The sequence below is a fragment of the Mus pahari genome, chromosome 13 (assembly GCF_900095145.1).
Source record: "Mus pahari chromosome 13, PAHARI_EIJ_v1.1, whole genome shotgun sequence".
Classification (NCBI taxonomy): Eukaryota; Metazoa; Chordata; class Mammalia; order Rodentia; family Muridae; genus Mus; species Mus pahari.
The window spans coordinates 73,314,584-73,330,046 of record NC_034602.1 but is presented as its reverse complement, the minus strand read 5'-3'; positions in this window follow the sequence as shown (position 1 = coordinate 73,330,046).

The following is a 15,463-nucleotide window of genomic DNA, read 5'->3' as shown; positions in this document are numbered from 1 at the left end:
TTTCCTATTTGTAAATCATCCCCACTGCCCTAAATTTCAGGTTTCTTTACACATCTCATGATATTATTCTATTATTCTATTTATAACGTCCCAGAAACAAACAAACAAACAAAAAAAAAGCCTTGAAAAAATGGAATCTAATTATTTGAAAAATTCCCCAGGAAATAAACAAATTAAATTTGATCTATATTATGGAACATTATTTTGAAGATAGTCTCTGAGTAATTTTGTAAGATAATCAGAAAGTTATGTTTTAAATTGGCAAGTTTTATGTAATTTGTATTCATTTTCAAAATTCTTTTAATCATGGCATATGGTTCACCAGGGTAAGACACAGTTGCCACCGAATGGCAGGACTTGAGTTTGATTCCTGGAAGCCACAGGAACTAACTTCTGCTAGTTGTTTTCTGACATCTAGAAAATGTCCTGGAACCCATATGCATATATATGCACATGCTTACACACACACACACACACACACACACACACACACACACACACACACATACACACACACACAAATAAACACCTTTCAAAAACATTGGTATTTATCATGTTTCAATCATGAATTCAATCATATAGAAGTTTTGCTCAGGATTTTGCTCTATGGTAGAATACCTAAGGAACATGTGGAGCATATGCAATATTCTGTGTTCAGGATGTAACAAATTAAAATAAAAGTTTTTGGTTGGAATTATTGTTAACAGTAATGATGATTTTTCATGGTGCTGGTGCAGTACTTTATTTAGTGTTTCTGAGTGAGTGTGTCAACTCAGAAGACTTCCCATTATGAGAAAATGTTGATGGTATGCATTAGATGTAGACTTTGTAAACTTTGGCAAGTAAAATCCTGGAAAAACTTGCTTTGACTAGACTAATTACTGGAAGAAGACTCATATGCCATTTCACTAATCATCTGTATTTAGACATATTTGTTTCCAGATTGAAATGCTTTAAGTGACTAAATTTGCAGAGAAGGGAAGTTTAATAAGTCAGGTTAAAGCCTGGAAGAACAAGAGAAAAATTCTGGCTCCTGCAATGGTCCAGAATGAAGGCATTCTGCATCACTTTATGAATGTTGGATCCATCTCAGGAGAGCAATAAGTCACATGAAGTAAAAGCAGCTTATGAGATTGGGCAGAACCAGGTTCAGGCTTCTGCAAAAAATTTTTGAAAAATAATCAGGAGAAATTCATTAATCTGTTTTGTAGCTAGTACCTTCAGTGGTCTGAAGACATTTCCACAGACTCTATTGCAGTCCTTCCATCCTGTCTTCGGGATGTTCCCTGAGACACAGATCCAGTTGTGTTGCAAATGAAGCTGAGACCTGGAGAAATAGTTTTCTACAGTAAGAGTGTCAGTTGATTAGCCAATCCACACCTTGGGGTTGGAGAAAAAGTATGGCAGAGACTAAGAGTATTGGTTGCTTTTTGATTTCCATTCCCAGTACAAGAGTATTAGCTGGCAATAGTCAGTCAAGGTTCTAGTACTGGAGCATCTGTAGCTGTCTTCTAGTGTCTGGTACTTAATACATGTGCCTCCATACAGGCAAAACACACACGTACATAAAGTAAAGATAAAAATGCTACTAGCCGCCAGTCTGCCATCTGTACCCACGAGCTGAGACTGTTCCACAGTCCCCTGAGTACAGGTCTTTTCAGCAAAGACTTGTTCTTCCAGAAGTGTTTTCACTCCCATCTTGGAGGTAATATATTTACTTTCTCTCCAATAAATGTGCGGAGTAGGGCCGGCCAGGAGCACATGGGGTAGAGGATCAGTGGAGCAATTGGAACAGGATCCTTCCAGTCACCACCTGCACCCAGAGCTTAGGCTGTTCCAGAGACCTCTGTACACAAGTTCTGCCAGGAGAGAGCTTGTCTACCAGGAGTGCTGACACAGGCTTACAGACCAACAGGAGGAACAAGCTCCAGCCAGAGACAGCAAGAACATCTAACACCGGAGATAAATAGATGGTGAAAGGCAAATGTAAGAATCTTACCAACAGAAACCAAGACTACTTGGCATCATCAGAACCCAGTTTTCCTACCACAGCAAGTTCTGTATTCCCCAACACACCAGAAAAGCAAGATGTGGATTTAAAATCATATCTCATGATGCTAATTGAGGATTTTAAAAAGGACATAAATAACTCCCTTAAAGAATTACAGGAAAACACATCCAATCAGGTGAAGGAATTGAACAAAACCATCCAGGATCTAAAAGTGGAAGTAGAATCAATAAGGAAATCATGAAGGGAGACAGCTCTGGACATGGAAAACCAAGGAAAGAGATCAGGAATCATAAATGCAAGCATTACCAATAGGATACAAGAAATGGAAGAGAGAATCTTAGGAACAGAAGATACTAAAGAAAACATTTACATAACAGTCAAAGAAAACGCAAAATTCAAAAAGATCTGAACTAAAAACATCCAGGAAATCCAGGACACATTGAGAATATCAAACCTAAGAATAATAGGTATAGAAGAGCAAAGATTCACAACTTAAAGCCAGTAAATATCTTCAACAAAATTATAGAAGAAAACTTCCCTAACCTAAAGACAGAGATGTTCATGAACATACAAATAGATTGGATCAGAAAAGAAATTCCTCCTGTCACATAATAATCAAAACATCAAATGCACAAAACAAAGAAGAATCTAGAGAATGTTCAACATCCTTAGTCATCAGGGAAATGCAAATCAAAACAATGCTGAGACTCCACCTCACACCAGTCAGAATGGCTAAGATCATAAACTCAGGTGACAGCAGATGCTGGTGAGGATGTGGAGAAAGAGGAACACTCCTTTATTGTTGGTGTTATTGCAAGTTGGTACAACTGCCACGTACCACCTCAGTGACGTATGGGGGCCCCTGGAATGAGGGTCCTTGAAGCTATGTGGGTAAGGATTCAGCGGTGACAAACAGTAACAAACACAGAGGAAGTCTGAATCTGAGTGTATTCTGCAGCTCTCAAGCAGGGGATTTTACACATTAAAAGACCAAACATTATCTCTTAGAAACTATATCCAGTGAAACAATCACAGAGACCAACAAAAATCATTTGGCACAATAAAGCAAAAAATTCATCCATGCATTATAACTCTGAAACCATGTATTCAGTGAATCACAAACAGAACAGGTAACATCATTATAAATCATCAAAATATAACAATTCTAAAAGGATGTATTCAGTGGGGTCTGTCGTCCAAGACTAGTGGCATATTTCGAGGGGCAAGTTAATAAATCCTTAACAGTCAGTGCTCTTAACCACTGAACTAACTTTCCAGCCCCATGGTCAATTATTATTTAACATCTAATGCCTGATTTTTTTTTATACTCTTCAGTTTATAAATTTAAACTACTTCAATTCTTTCTAATTAAGGCTTTCTTTACCATATATCAAAATCCACCTCGATGACATATGACTAGCCATATGAAATTTTATTGTTGGGAAAGTTTTTATTATAATAGATTTGTAAATGATTTAGAAAGTGTTGGTTTCCCTGGGGATAAGGTTATGTTAGTGGCCCCATCTCTAGGGATGGTTTCTTACCCATTATTCTCACTTAAGATCTTGGCCTAGGCTACCAGGAACATGTAAATAAGAAAAGGAGTAAGAGAAAACAAAACAGATTGCCATGAGAACTATGGCTCAATATTTTTTCTCCGGTGAAGAGTTCCACAACCTGTTCCAGGAGGCCTCCCTCTTTTGAAGTGGATTGCCTCAGTCTGTGGAACTTGTCACACAGATCCTACTGGAGGTGGTATGGCATACAACCATTCTGGAAATCAGTCTGGCAGTCCTACAGAAAATTGGACATAGTACTATCTGTGAACCCAGCTATACCCCTCCTGGGCATATACCCAAAAGATGCTCCAACATATAACAAGGTCACATGCTCCACTGTGTTCATAGCTGCCTTATTTATAATAGCCAGAAGATAGAAACAACCCAGATGGCCCTCAACAGAGGAATGGATAAAGAAAATTTGGTACATTTACATAATGGAGTGCTGCTCAGCTATTAAAAACAATGAATTCATGAAACTTTTAGGCAAATGGATGGAACTAGAAAATATCATTCTGAGTGAGGTAACTCAGTCACAAAGGAACACACATGGTTTGTACTCATCAATATTAGCCTAAAAGCTCAGAATACCCAAGATGCAATTCACAGACCACTCAGGAAGAAGGAAGACCAAAGTGTGAATGCTTCAGTCCTTCTCAGAAGGGGGAACAAAATATTCACTGGAGGAAATATGGAGACAACATATGGAGCAAAGACTGAAGGAAAGGCCATCCAGAGACTGCCCCACCTGGGGATCCACCCCGTTTACAGTCAGCAAATTCAGACAATGCTGTGGATGCCAAAAGTGCTTGCTGACAGGAGCCTGATATAGCTGTCTCCTGAGAGGCTCTGCCAGAGTTTGGCAAATACAAAGGCAGATGTTCACAGTCATCCATTGGACTGAGTACAGGTTCCCCAATAGAGGAGTTAGAGAAATGACTGAAGGAGCTAAAGAGGTTTGCAACCCAAAGGAAGAACAACAATACCAACTAACAAGATTCCCTCCCTCCCCTCAGAGCTCCCAGGAAGTAAACCGCCAACCCAAGAGTGCACATGGAGGGTCCCATTGCTCTAGTTTTATATGTAGCAGAGGATGGTCTTGTCAGACATTAATTGGAGGAGAGGCCCATGGTCCTGGGAAGGCTCCATGCCCTCATAGAAGAAGAGGGAGGGAGGATGGGATAGGGGCTTTCTGGAGAGGAAACTGAGAAATGGGATAACATTTGAAATGTTAATAAATAAAATATCCAATGAAAATTCTAATAAATTTTAAAAAGGTATTTTGTTCATTTATTTATTTATTTATTTATTTATTTATTTATTTATTTATTAAGACAGGGTCTCCATTTGTTGCCTTGGCTATTCTGGAACTAGTTGAGTAGAACAGAATGCACAGAGGTTAATCCGCCTCTGTCTCCCAAGTGCTAGGATGAAAGGCAAAAACAGTGCCTGATGAAAGGCAAATATTTATACACAACATTTAGGAGGTAATATGGAAATATCATTGTATTACATAAGGATCCCTTAACAGATGACACATTTGAATACCTAATGAAAACTAAGAGTTTAATATTGGTCACTCCCACAGTATGTTTACAAAATCTCTACTCAACAATTACTGTTTAAAGTATTAATACATAAAGAAATTTTCCTTGAGAGTGGTGTGAAAGATCTGTGTTTCAGAGCATGGGTTATAGTCTTGCAGGACTTTTGATTGCTAACGCCAATATGACAGCTCACAAACAGCCATAACAACAATACCAGGGGATCTGAGAATCAGGGACATACATGGAATGCAGAGGCAGGCAAAACACCCAAGCACATAAAATAAAAACTTAAAAGCAATACTTGTTGCTCTATGACAAGGTTAAACATTCCTTAGAATTTATCAAGGAAAGTTATTTGTTAATAATAAATCGAGGAACTGATGTTCCTATCATACACTGTAAGACATCTCAGTGTAAATCTAACCAAGCAAAGGAATGGTATGTATGTAAAGAACTTCACATCCCTGAAGAAGGAAATTGAACAGTGTCTCAGAAGATGGAATGACCTCCCATGCTCATGGATATGTAGGATCAACATAGTGAAATGGCCATCTTAGTGAAAGCAATCTACATATTCAGTGCAATCCCCATCAAGATTCCAGCAACAGTTTTATAGACATTGAAAGAGTAATTATCAACCTCATCTGAAAAAACAAAACAAAACAAACAAATAAAAAAACCTAACCAGGATAGCCAAAAGAACCCTAAACAATGGAAGATCTTCAGGACTAATTACTATCCCTGACCTCATGCTGTACTATGGCATGATAATGATTAAAAAAAAAATTCTGTATGGTATTGGTACAGAAACATACATTTTGATCAGTGGAATCAAATTGAATGGATTTGAATGGAATCACACTTGATGTTTGATAAAAAAAAAAAAAAAAAAAAAAATATGAAATGGAGTTGAACGGAATTTGATGGGGAAGTTACAGAGTGAGTTCCAGGACAGCCAGGGCTACACAGAGAAACCCTGTCTCGAAAAACCAAAAAAAAAAAAAAAAAAAAAAAAAAAAGCCAAAACCGTGAAGTGGAAAAATGAAAACATCTTCAACAAATGGTGCTGGACTAACTGGATGTCTTCATATAGAAGAGTGAAAATTGACCCATACTTATCACTCTGCACAAAACTCAAGTCCAAGTGGATAAAAGACTCCAATATAATACAGTATACACTAAATCTCATAGAAGAGAAAGTGGGAAATACCCTTGAATGCATTGGTACAGTGACAAGTTCCTGAACAGAACATCAATGGCTGAGGCTCTAAGAACATCAGTTGATAAATGGGACCTCATAAAGTTTCTGTAAGGCAAAGGGAATAGACAATAAGACACTTCGGCATCTTACAGACTGAGAAAAGATCTTCATCAACCCTACATTTATAGAGGGCTAATATCCAAATTTACAAAGAACTCAAAATAGATACCATCACCCCCCCCCAAAAAAAAACAATTAAAAATGGGGGTACAGAACTAAACAGTGAATTCTCAACAGAGGAATCTCAAATGGCTGAGAAGCACTTAAAGAAATGTTCAAGGACCTTAGTCATCAGGGAAGTACAAATCAAAACATCTATGTGGTTCTGTCTTGCACTAATCAGAATGGCTAAGATCAAAAACTAAGGAGAAAGCACATACTGACAAGGATGCTGTGCAAGAGGAACATTTCTTTATTGCCAGTGGGAGTGCAAACTTGTACAACCAATTTGGAATTCAATTTGGCATTTTCTCAGAAAAGTGGGAAAAGTTCAACCCCAAGACCCAGCTATACTATTCCTGGACATATACCCAAACGATGCTCCAAGATCCCAGAAAAGCATGTACATCATACTTTGTAATTCTCACAGAACATTGGTTTCAAGGTCACTTGGTAGTACTCAATGATTCTCATTCAGAATATGAGATTACAATTTGTAGATCTCATTAATAAAACTGGAAAGGCTGCAGGAAACCAGCCTAAATCGTTTACACTGGGACCAGTATTTAATTAGTGTTAGATACTCTCTCTGCTTAAGCACTGATATATTAGCTTGCTGAAGCTTTATTTTTCATTACCAATGTCCCAGACTGATTAGCTTGTTCTATGATCTGTGTAATCAATTGTTTATCATGAACTGAGTCAACAGCTGTAGAGCACAGTTGGAAATAACCTAGGAGCAAAGGAAGACATAATGTTAGGGAGAAAGAAAAATACCAGGAATTCAGATAACTAAAATATAGCTTAGGCAAGATGAATTTAAAGATGCCTCTGGTATAATACTTCTGATATATTAACATGTAAGAGCTGTGACACTAAGGCACAAATGCAGGCACAACCTTGTAGGAAGTGATTATCTTTGGGCACAAGTGGAGAGCTAAGGGTCTTATTTTTATAGTAAACCTTTTTAATCATCAGCTTTTACTACAAAATATGATGCTGTTTAGACTTTTGTCATTTTCAGTTTTAATTATGAATATTGGGCTTGCTAAATTATTACTTTGTTAATGAAATAAAATTTGGCTTTATTTTTTAATGCATATCTTAAAAAAGTCTATCTAAATAAAAGGGTTAAATGTATGAACCTTCTCTAAATTAAGCCTTATTAGTTGCATATGAGGAAATAGTTTAAAAATGGTTGACATGAGCAAATTAATTTATCTTTCCATGCAATATTTATTTTCTATTTTTGTTAAATGTAATTATTCTGTTATATTTGACACTAAAGTAGATTAAACCTTTTTCATTTTGGCATAGAATTTAATACAGTGGTCTTCAAAAACAGTTGACACAGACTAAAAGAATGATGACTTTTTTGGAGGGGGGATATGGAAAGAAGGGGGACGTTTCCAAGTAATTATTTTGGTAACTTCTGTCTTTCATGTGAGTTTCCTCCTCAGCCATCACTTTTAGAACTTCATTGTGGCAGGTATCTAAATGCAAATCAGATACATTTCATTTTATTATATTTTCTTCTAAACAGTATTACTTTAATTAATTGAGTCTTCTATTTTTCTTCCTTGATACAATTTTAATGACTTGGAGAGAGAATATAAAGATACTTTATATAAAAAGATTGATATTATTAGCTTTAGCAGATTCATTTAAGAAAATTAATAATATGTCTTCCTGAACAGTTCATTGACTGTATCCACCATAACAATTCATTATCTCGGCAGAAATAAGAAAATGAGATCAGAATATGGATGTGTGATATGTGCAGCTATTGAAGAAAAGTAGGCAGTGATGTGCTTCTAAGCTTCTTGTTTTGTTTTGCTAACAGTTATCATCTCTGTATCTATCTATCTAAACCCATCATTATTTACCTGCCTATCATATATTTACATCTTTTTTTATGGATCTATTTAACCATCTTCAACAAAAGTTAGGAGCAAGTTTATCTTTTCAGGGATTATGCTTTTTCTTTTAAATGAAATATAATATAAGAACATCTTAATTTCAGTGTACGTTTTGTCTAGGGCTATATGATTGTGCAGCATTATTATCTAAGCGTGTACAAATATATTACTCTATTCAAAACTGAATGTTTTTTCTACATTTTATTACAGTCATATTTTAAATATTATAATATAATTCTATTTTACCTGTAACAAGGAGGCAAGGTAAAAACAAAACCATAATAAGAAAAAGGATTTTGCACAATTCTTCAAACAGTAAGAATAAATTATTGAATTTCATTACAGGGAAAATAATCTGATATCATTATGGATAGAATCTGAGACATCCCAAGGCTCAAGTGGTAAAGGCTCAGTGGCAGCTGAGAGGATTTTGGCCAGAGATCATCTCCCAGTTGGCTATGCTCAAATTCATTAATTAGGTATAGTTGTATATTGTTCATAAAACATTTTATCTTAGCCACTTAGGAAAATTGATTTAAACAGTTTATAAAATTTTATTTCTCTATAACTTATAGGACCCAGAAATCCTAAGAATGCCAAGATTAGGCAACAGAATGCTGTTTCCAGAAAACTGTAATAATTTTTAAAATACTCACATTGTATGCAGAAATGAGTGGGTATCGACTGGTTTTATCACTTCAGTTTTGAAAACACTACTATTGAACATGGAATAGTTACCTTTTGCTAGAAGAAACAGTCTCTTTTCTAATCATAGAGTAGTACATAATAATAGAGTAATATAAAATATAGATCCATTACTTATAAAAGTGTTTAGTTGTGTGTATGGTTGCAACCTCAATAAACAAAGTGAATGGAAATGTATGAAATAACAAGGTCCATAAAGACTCTGCTGCCATCCGTTTACATTTTATGCTCACTTCCTTTTACTGTCTTTTTTCTCTTTGCTTAAATTTTACAACAATTTTAAAATATTAGTGTGCTTTGCCTTTTAATCTATCTCTACTGCCCAGAGGTAAAAAGATAAATGTCCTAGAGGGAGCAGACATGGCATTGCCGCATGTTCTCTCGCATCCTCTTATGGAGCATGTCGGAACACTTATATTGCAGTAAAGCATGGTACCTCCTCCTTAATAACATGCCTTCACTTTACAAGAAATAAATCAACAGGTGGAGAGAAAGAAGTGAGGTTCAATTCTTCCCACTGTTTTCTAATCTATTTGTAGATAGCTGATTTGAAGTATGAAGTCTCAACTAAAATTCAATTCACAATTTATGAGTGAACATAACAATTCATTTTATGGGCAATTACTGTCTTCTCTATTTGAAATTTTTTTTTGTTCCATTCTGTAACCTCAATAATTTTATATTCCTGTTATTTTTAAGCAGAATTTTAAGCATTCCTCTACGGACAAATTAAAATCTACCAATTTCTCTACGAGAATACCCTAATGAGTTATCTTAGGAAATGTCTATTACATGAATATAACTCCATAAAATACAAAAATTAACGTGTTAAGTATGAACAACTTCACCGTTTATCTTAAGTTTGACTGTAATACTTCAGAACTATTTTAATTTTTTTGGTGACTGTAATTGTTGTTTTAATTGCTTAAAGTTTGTTTAAAGGACCACTATAAATAGCAATGCAATGTTGCAGAAATAAGATAAAACCTTATTTTCCCCTGGACTTAAGTAATGATGGTTGAAAATCAAGAAAGCCATATTGTTCACACTGCACAATACACTATGGAAAAGGGCAAGTACATTTCATTGTATGAGGACAAAGAAAGAACAGATTTTTATATGCAACTATGAGGTATAATTGCCCCGAATATATTTTCTTATTTATTTATTTTGTCTAGATTAATAACATCACATTTTAAATATTAACATGTGCATTTGGGAACAGATACAGAGAGCTACATCCAGACAGTTATGCGATGAAGGAGTCTACATGGAGGTCTCCATCAAATCCTTCCCCTTAGAGCTCAGGGAACCTGGTGAAAGAAGAGGAGGAAAGAATATGGAAGCCAAAGTAGATAGGAAACAACAGGAGAATAAGACATTCTGTGTCTATTAAGTAAAGTGTGTATGAGCTCACAGAGACTGAAAGAACAAGCAGAAGATAATGGAATGAACAAGAATGTCAATGGTTTTTCCTAATTGATAATATATTATTTTCTCATACATTATATTCTGAATATAGTCACCCCTCCCTCTAACCCTCCCAGTTCCTCTCCTCCTTGCCTATCCTATGTATCCACTCACTTGCTGTCTCTCATTTAAAACGAATAAGATTCTAGAAGATAACAACCAAACATGACAAAATTAAAATTTAATAAAACGAATGAAAAACTATTATATTGAATTTGAACATGGCAAACCAAAAGGAGTAAAACCCATCCATAAGCTCGCACAAGTCAGAGTCACACTTGTTCTCCTAATCAGGAGCCTCATAAAATACTAAGTTATATATACACAAAGAACCTGGTTTATATATAGTTTACCCATGTGTATATACCCACATAGGCAACAAGGGCTAGATCATAAGCTCATAACTTTATTACAGTTGCTTACAGGTTCAGAAATGCCAAAGGCAACCGGATCAGCAAAAAGTCCAGCTCCGAATTATCAAATGACTCATGAAAGCTATAGCTATGAAACTTTCTGGAACTTGCAGGGAATCTCACCAAATAAATCTTCATTTTCTCTGCTTGTATATCCTTGAGCTAAGAGCCTGGAATCTTACAACTACATTTTCTGAATCTTTTAAATTTCATGTGTTTTATGTCTCAAGAGTCTCCTCTCTTCTAGGATGAAATGTTTCAATTCAGAGGAAATAGATATAGAGCTCTCCACCCTTTCTTTTGGCTCATGTGTTATTTCTTCTCCCCTTTGTGTGATGATCCCTGGAGGAAGTAATATAGATACTTGATCATTTTCTTCCATTCTTGCCTGAGCATAAGGCCACTGTCCCACAACAACAGTCCGTCATTCTCAAGAGCTCGGCCAATTCCTTGTCTCTGAATTAACATCTGTACACTACAAAGTGAATTTTCCCTCCACAACTTGGATTGGGGAGTAATATATGAGCACAAGCACACCCATTTAAATTTGAAAGGTACATCACATTTGTGCATCAAAACAAAAGCAAGAGCTTCTCTCTGGAGACTAGAACTACTATAGCTATAGGTCTTTGGCCTGGTACCATATAAAAAGTCCTTTCAGCGCAGCAGTTCTCAAATCCCAACAGACATGAGTTGGTTATACCATTATTGCATGTGTAGACTGTAGCTGTTACAGTGGTAGAGTAGACTATGGAGTCTGTAAACAGGCAGGTCTTTCAGCAACAAGTGCCCCAGAGGAGCCCCCAAAACAGATTGTAGTCCAACAAGACTGAGGCTGTAAGGAGGCAGCTCCGAGCTCAGCTTCAGCCTGATTTCTCCATTATCTACAAACCAATGATGTGTTATTGTCGGCAATAGAAACTTCCTAGTTTAGTTTTGTCTGCATGTAAGCAGCTGCAGCAACACTAGGCATTTTCAAACAACTGATTGGTCTTCTCATTCTGAATGCTTTCACTACTGTAGCAAATCTCCTGTACATTTGACCATACGACCCCTGTCTACAGTGTCAGTTGGCACTGCTCTGCCTCCATCAGAATTAAAGTGGAACCTTGCCATAGGTGATGCTGAAACTGGGTCCCTATGCTCACAGGGTACAGACCAGCACAGTAGCCCATACCTTTCCATAGACCACACTTGACTGCTTGAGTATCTCCTGGCTGGATGAACATTGTCTTCCCCAAGTATTCTTTTCTGAGAAGAGAACTATTCAGAACCTACTCTTGGGGTCATGACTGTGCTGCTCAGTGATGGGCTTCACCTTTCCCAGTGGTTTTTCACCATTTGTGTCTTCTATGAATTTTTGCTCAGATGTTGGGGACTTTGAGGAGAACTCTAGCTCACCATTTCAGTTTATTTATTTTTTCTTGTAGAAAATCTGGCTAAGAATGTTTGCCTCTGAGTGATTCAATCTGATCCCTTTTCTCCTGTGCTTTTCTCACTACTCTTTGATTGCTTTATCAATTTACCAATTCAATTTATATACTGTTATATAACTGCCATAGCCATACCTGCCAGAGGTTTTCTTGTACTGTGTAAAGTTTATATCTCACTATGGGGCGGGGATAGCCACTAAAGCCTTATACCTGTGACAAAGTCTCTACATTTTTACAGTAGACTAATATTAAGGATTTTACTTGTTTACTGCATAATCAATTTACTTTTCCTTTGTAGTAGTGGTAGACATGATAGGTGTTTTCTATCACTTCAACTCTGTCTTGTAGACTGTGCATTTTCAGATCATGGGAAGGAAACTTGCCACAGACCTAATTGAATCTCGCTTTCCTTTGCATTCAGCCAGATATAAGTAACTGAACTATAACAACTCCATTTAATCTTCTCTATTATATATATGAAAAATATACAAAATGCACATGATGGGATTTTCATGTCTTTTCTCATTGCAGTTTCTCATTTACACTTACAAATACTTTGAAAGATAATTAGGTTTGTTACAATTACTACAAAAGCCACAATAAAAGAGCTCACACACTGTTTAGTGTCCTGCCCCTGACATGATTCTCTCAAGGAATAAATGTATCTGGTACTCCATTAAAGGTTTAGGGGACATCTTCATATGGGCCTGCAGACCTCATTCATTTAAAAGAGATGCTAGCTTAAAGCATGTAGAAGAAGACTGTCATGTTACGATTCCCTTCAAGATCCCCTTATTCTCAGACCTGTTGGTCTTGATTGCAGATCTTCTCACTCATCAAAAGGAGCATGTAACTGTCACACAGAAAAGAGCACTCTAATCCATACCATGTGGGAAATTTTAATCAAATTAGGAATAACCTTTTACACACTGCAGTGATTAAATGGAAACTTAGCTTCATGATATAGTGATTAAACTCAAGATAGTGTCCTGGACCAATCCTTGGAAAGACAAAATCTATAATATGTATAGATTATGAAAATCTGAATACCACCCATTCTTTATCTAATAACAATGTGTCATCAATAACTACTCAGTAAAAAGAAATATGGTCCCCAAATTTCAGGTGATAATTGGGTACCTTGAATACAAGGGACATAGAACCTTTTTCTTTGTCTTGGAATTTTTTCACAATTTTAAGATACACAGTTGATTCAAGAAAGACAACAGTTAGGAAACAGAAAAAAAGCATGGACTATGAGAATGCACACAGGTACGCACTGTACCTACACACACTGTATAAACACACATTGTATACACACACACACATACGCACACATTTTCACACAAACATACACACATATCCAGGATGCTATTGCAGGATTATTTCACGTAAAAGTCCAGAGTAGGTGGTATAAAGACTTTGAGAGAAATCTGGACTGTATGTCAATACAGCTTTCAAAGTAGAAAAAGTAAACTGGAATATGACAAAGTCATCATGTATAATGGTCCTTAGAAAGAAACAATAGGGTGAGCAATTGAAAAATTGGATAGACATTTTTCCTCAGTAACTTTTAGATGAATTTCTTTCAACTGATATTTTTAGGAATGAATATTTTAGCATAGAAATCAAACTAATCATTGTTCTCTAATGAATATATTACAGTTATGGGAAATGTGGCTCCAGCCACAGAGACTAAGATTGGTATCATCTTGGAATACATGGGGAATAATTTCTCTATGAAATGATGTGGCTTTGCTTCACAGATTCTATATTGGAGCTTGTGAAATAGAGAGAGAGCCAGAGTGAAGCCATAACTCATGGGTTCCTGCTAAGAATTTAAATTGCATAGCCTGCCTTCACTGGGAGGTAATCTGAACAACATATAAATAGCAGAAAGGCCTTTGTTAGTGTTTTTCATTGATTAAACATTTTCGTTAAAAAATCATATTTGCTTATTAGACTCTCCTAAACTTGCATAGTGTGCTGCAATATAATTTTATTTCATTTTTCACTGTACTTTGGGTAAGTACTTATATAATTCACGAATAAGGATTTCTCTTTATAACGTTTATAGGCTTTGGAATGGATGCAGATATAAAGAAAATTGGTCACACCTTTCTTTTTTAATGAGTATATAGTCACTCAGTGTGTTCTCTATTTTTAAATTAATTTCAATTTATTTTCATACACAAAGTTTTAGACTTTAATTCACATCAGTAGCCTCGCCATTTACAACTAACATGAGATAAACCAGATCCTGTGGTTGTTGCTCACTTCAAAATTAGCCATTCAATTAATGAACAATGTTGGCAAGGGTCAAAGATCAAGGAGTGTGCATTATTCATTCATGTATTTATTATGTATTTCCTGCCACAGTACATTACCCTGAGCCCATGTCCTATAAATAAGTATTGGGAGCCTTGTTACACAGTGAATACTAATGTATTTTAGCTATGTAGAAATGGATTACATGAACAGGCATTAAAATCATAGCAAATGAGATCTAGGACCTTGTAGGTTATTTATTTCAGGTTTGTCATATTTTTTTTTTTGAGTAATAAGGAGTGAGCCTGTGAGCTGATTAACAAAAATGAAAGAAGTTAAACAGCTTCTTTAAAGTCACAGGCAACTGGAGCTAGAATTCAAGTTTTTCTATTTTTTTTTTCAGTGTAAAATATTCATTCTGAATGTCATTTGTCTGATAATTTAAATAATGTGTGGAAAATTATAAAAATGATTTTGTAAATAATGTGTGAATGCTAGTAAAATAAATATAGATAATGTACAAATACCTTAAACATATTTCAAGAAATAGAAATTACATAAAGTTGACATATTGTGTTTTATATAAATGACAGAAAAAAATAGGATTTGAAATACAGAATGAGCCCCATTATTTAAAAACTTTTATCATATCATTTTATATTTATAACATATATTTTCATCTTGAACATAGCTTTTATGATATTTGATGTATTTAGAT